This window comes from Bufo bufo, chromosome 5 (genome assembly GCF_905171765.1).
Source record: "Bufo bufo chromosome 5, aBufBuf1.1, whole genome shotgun sequence".
Classification (NCBI taxonomy): domain Eukaryota; kingdom Metazoa; phylum Chordata; class Amphibia; order Anura; family Bufonidae; genus Bufo; species Bufo bufo.
In genome coordinates, this window is record NC_053393.1 from 564,249,966 (window position 1) to 564,255,566 (window position 5,601).

Genomic DNA, 5,601 nt, shown 5'->3' on the forward strand with positions numbered 1-5,601 from the left:
CCGTCCTGGGGTGATGCCTGTGCCCTCCCAAGAGAATGCCTCTCCTAGAGCTGAGACCCTGGGGGATATCGAGGGGAATGAGGAACTCAGGAGACTAGACCGTTCCGAGGTGACTCTGTCCTCTTGCTATGAGAGTGCAACAGAGGGGAGTGAGACAGAGTCTAAAAGAATAAGAAGGAAACGTCTGACCAAAAAAAGATCTAGCCCGACTAGAGTGCCTGTGGAAGGCAAAGCCAGCTCCCCCCTGGACCTCTCTAATCCTGACTCTCTTCCCCTGGATCTTTCCAACCGGTACCTCACCTTGGATGAGATCTCCGCCTCCTCTTCTTCCGGGGAGGAGGTTCAAGGTGGGGAGCCGGAGGGGCAAGAGAAGGAGCCTCTGGAAGGGCCCGCGCCTCCCTCCGGTGAGGATGCAAGGTCCTCGGGAGGTGGGGCGGGTCCAGACACTGGGAATGGGAATGACAAGGGTGGTGCGAAGGGGGAGGCGGTGGTGACTAATGAGATGGACACCACTGTCTCTCTCAAAAGAGATCGTGCCACCTTAGGGGGTAGCCCCAAGAGGGGTAAGAAGAAGAACAAGAAGGGGAAGGGAAGGAAGAAGGCCGTCTAACTTAATCACTCTGTATGGCGGCACTCACTCCGTTGACGCTGGCGACCATTAATGTCGCCAGTATTAAATCGGATGCGGCTAGGTTTGCAGCCTTTGATTTTCTCAGCCGGGTTGAAGCTGACATTTTATTTTTGCAAGAGACCAGGCTGCCAGATTTGACGGCTGTGTATAAAGCAAAAAAGGAGTGGAGGTGTGGTCCATCATATTGGTCTCTTGCGGCTGAGCCGTATAGCGGAGTGGCGGTTCTTTTTACCGCACCAGTAGAAAGCCGACGAGTGATTGAGTTAGAAATGGGGAGGTGTTTGATTTTAGATGTCCTCATGAAGGGTCAAGAGCTTCGCCTGATAAACATCTATGGTCCCCAAACCAGGTGGGATCGGAAGCGTCTCTTTATGAGGATCAAACCTTTCCTTTTTACGAGTCGGCAGGTGGTCTTTGGCGGGGACTTTAATACAGTCACAAGGTCCCAAGACCGGGGAGGCGCCAGAAACCGGCTGGCTTATGATAGTGTATCCCTGAATAGCATAGCTAGCGAGGCTCGCCTGGTGGATGTCCACATTAGGCACACCCCAGGCCACGGTGGTTTCACTTATTATAGAGGTAGTCAGATTAGGTCTAGAATAGACAGGTTTTATTTAAAGGAGGAGACTACTTTTTCACCTTTAGAGGTGGTAGAGGTGGAATTCTCCGATCACTGTCTAATTATGTTCTCTTTGAATGTTGCAGAATCCCCCCAAATGGGAAGAGGCTATTGGAAGCTAAATTCGGCCCTCCTGGAGGAAGCAGAGGTGAGACAATCCTTTAAGGACTTCCTTCAGAGTCAGGTAGAGTTGCTGGATCTTTGTGACACTAAGTCTGAGTGGTGGGAGATATTCAAAGATCGGGTGGCAAAATTCTTCCGCCAGCTCTCGAGCCTCAGGTCCCTGGACAGGTACCGCTTGTATCAGGGTCTGAGGAGGAAACTCGAACAACTGGTCTCGACTGGAGGTAGCCGAGAGGATATCTCCAGGGTGAAATCTTTGCTTAAGAGGTGCCAGTATGATAGGCACACATCTTTGGTTTTTGAGAGGGATTTCGGGAAGTACCGCTCGCCCGACCCTTACAGAAACTGTAAGATGTCAGTGAAAAGTAAGTTGGTGACGGGACTGGTCGATGGTACGGGATCTCTGGATAGGTCCAGATCAGGGATCTTGGAAATCGTCAAGTCCTTCTACTCGTGCCTCTTGAGGAAGAAGGATCTGAATCGGGACAGGATTTCGGCTTTCCTGGCTGAAACCATCCCTGAGTCAAGAGTAGACCTCTCTCTTGGCGTTTTGATAGAAGAAATCAGAGAAGAGGAAGTCAGCCTGGCGATCGAAGGGCTTGCCCTAAAGAAGTCGCCAGGCCCGGATGGCTTAACATCCGAGTTTTATAAGACCTTTAAGGACTCCTTGGTTCCCCTCTTGACTAAGGTATTCAATGAGTGCCTTTCCTCAGGTACTCTGCCGAAGTCAATGAGGAGGTCAGCTCTGATCCTTATATCAAAGGGTAAAGATCCGAGCCATATTGAGAATTGGCGTCCCATAGCGCTTCTCAATACGGACAGAAAGATCTTGGCCAAGATACTGTTTAAACGGTTGGTGCAGTTTGCGCCCCGGCTCCTTTCGGAGACCCAACATTGCTCAGTTCCAGGCCGAAGCACGTTTAGTGCTGTGCTCGGTGTCCGAGAGGCAGTGGAGCAGAGTAGGGCGGGTAACTGGAAGGGGTACATGCTGGCTTTAGATCAGGCAAAGGCTTTTGATCGGGTTAACCACGAGTACCTCTGGGCAGTCCTTCTGAAATATGGCCTGCCGGGAGGGTTTGTCGATTGGTTAAAGATCTTGTATGCAGGGGCAGAGAGTTTCCCGCTGGTGAACGGTTGGTCTGGCAGCCCTTTTGAGGTCGGGTCTGGAGTCCGCCAGGGTTGTCCATTGAGCCCGCTCTTATACGTGTTTGCGATTGATCCTTTTATTAGGAGGATTGATCGGGGACCGTTAGCGGGAGTCAGGATGAGTCTGGAGGAGCCAGAAGCCACTCTGAGGGTGGTGGCGTATGCCGATGACGTCACTGTTTTCGTGTCCTCGGGAGGGGAGGCGGAATACGTGATGTCGGAGGTAGAACGCTACTCGGAAGTCTCCGGGTCCATGATTAACCGGGATAAGTGTGAGAGTCTCTGGCTGGGAGGGGGTGATCCATCTTTCGGTCTCACGGACACCCTCCCAGAGCCCCAGTCGTCAGCCAAAGTCCTAGGCGTTCAATTCGGCCATGGGGATTATCCCACCCAAAATTGGGACAGCAGGCTCACGATCGCCGCTCAGAAGGTTGACCAGTGGAAGGGTTGGTCTTTGACCCTCAGGGAAAGGGTGAACCTGATCAAGACTTACCTTCTCCCTTTGCTTATCTATTTGGCCAGTGTATGTGTCTTGCCAGAACCTCTCTGGACTCGGGTTTACAGTCTGTTCTTTCAACTGTTATGGGGGAATAGGCTGAACCTAGTCAAGAGAGAGGTGACATACCGTACGAGGAGATTAGGGGGGTTGGGTATGGTCAACCCAGTGGTGTTCCTTGTGAACACCTTTGTTAAGATCAACCTGGCAAACCTCTGGAAAGAGAGGGCTCCTCCGTGGGTAGTCTCTTGCAGGGGTTGGTTTCGGCCTTTCTTCCAGGAGTGGGAGACAGGAGGGCAAGTGAAGGATTTGCGTACACCTCACGGATATCTTCCGGCTTATGTCACCCCGATTCTGAAGGTGATCCGCCAGTGGGGTTTGGGAGTGAGGGAAATCAAGACCCAGTCAAGGAGATCCCTTGACGAGAGGGTCTTGTTGACCCACTTCTGGAAGCCCCTGGCCCTTAAGGATTGCCCAAGCCGGGATCTAGACAAGGGGTTACAGTTGTTAAATTCGGCAAGGATCCCCTTGAAGTTTTGGGACTTGGCTTGGCGCTGCTTTCACGGGAAGCTGTATGTAAGGGACAACTTGAAGTACAGGAACTCTGATGAAAGGGGTTGTCCCCGGGAGGAGTGTGGCGACATACTGGAAAGTATGGAGCACTTCCTGCTTCAGTGTCCCTTTAATACAGAGGTATACAAACGGGTGGGTGCATCCATTGGCTGGCCTAGGCTAGCCAACCTCTCCTATGCGGAATGGGCTTATGGAGCATTCAAAGGTTTGGGAAGAAGGGACCCATGCACAGCTTTTATAGTTAGCATAGTGATCAGGTACTTCACATGGAACGCACGGTGTTTAGTTTCAACCCAGCAGAAAGTCCTCCCTGTGGAAGAGGTGTGTAGGAACATTCTAGGTGACCTGGCGAAGGTTCGCTCTCTTGAGTGCGAGAAGGTGGGTACGGATGGGGTCTCTTACCTCTGGAGAGGCTTCACCTTTGATGTGCCTTAGCCTCAGTGGCACTTTTCCTGGTGTTGGGCTGAGGCTTTCACATTAGGTTTTTGTTTTGTATTTAAGATGAGTTTTTGAAGAAAGGTTTGCAAATGACTGAACTTGGGCCTTCGGGTGGATTTTAACATTGGTTTGTATAGATTGATATGGTTGTTATAAGATGTATATATTGTATGATAGGGTAAGTGGGGTGTAGTTAGGTTGGGTGGGATGGGGTGGGGGGGTTCATATTTTTGTGTGGGGAGACCTGCATCCAGCCCTGGACTATGCGGACATAGGAGGACATGAGGCGAGGGGCTGGGTGTGGGTGGTGGTGGAAGGGCTGGCCTCATGGAGAGACAAGAGGCGGAGGTTGGCCCTGGGTGAAGGTGATGGGATAGATAGATTGGTAGGGTTAGTATAGGTTTGTTTTCTCATATATGTGTGTAAAAAAAAAAAAAAAAAAAAAAAAAAATTAATTAAAAAAAAAAAAAAAAAATAAAAAAAAAAAAAAATAATAATAATAAAAAATAAAAATAAAAAAAAATTATTAGAGTTATTTGATTTCTGTTATGATTATTTTATGTTTATTATTTTTTATTGTAAGAAGTTGTAATTTAGTTTCTGTTCTGATTAATTTGTATAAATTTGTATATAGTCGGGGCTCAGCCGGATCGGATGTTTACGTTAGGCTAAGTTTCATTTTCTCCATTTTTTTTAGTAGGTATGAATGAGATAGTATGCATGTAGCTGGGCCAGTAGGGTAAGTGTATATACTTTATACCTTGTTTTGAAAATTTTATGGCAACGTTTTTGTATTTTTGTATAAAATTAAAAAAGAGTTCCTCAGTATCTGCTCTTATTCTGTATATATATATATATATACACACTGCACAGTACCACTGCTCCTGTATACTGGGTGTAATCCTCAGTATCTGCTCTTATTCTGTATATATATACACTGCACAGTACCACTGCTCCTGTATACTGGGTGTAATCCTCAGTATCTGCTCTTATTCTGTATATATATATATATATATATATATATATATATATATATACACACACACTGCACAGTACCACTTCTCATGTATACTGGGTGTAATCCTCAGTATCTGCTCTAATTCTGTATATATATACACTGCACAGTACCACTTCTCCTGTATACTGGGTGTAATCCTCAGTATCTGATCTTATTCTGTATATATATACACTGCACAGTACCACTTCTCCTGTATACTGGGTGTAATCCTCAGTATCTCCCCTTATTCTGTATATATATACACTGCACAGTACCCAGTGGACGGGTGTGGTCTTGTTTGGAGGAGCTCCTGCTGATTGTCCAGCCACTTCCAGGGATTTTTCCATCTATCCCAGCCCAGGCCCTGCCTCTCTCTCCCCAGGGAGGTGGTAGGGTCCTGGGCCATGAAGCGACTGAAGACCCAGGATCCTACTTCCCGGGGTAGGCCGGCGGGAGGTAGGGGAGGTGAGCTACCGGCCTCAGTTCCATCTTCCGCCCCGGGGGTTAGAAGATCCAGCAGGAGTCGTGGTGCAGCGGCCCCTGCAGCCCCCGGAGGTGAAGCCGTGTCCATCGCCGGC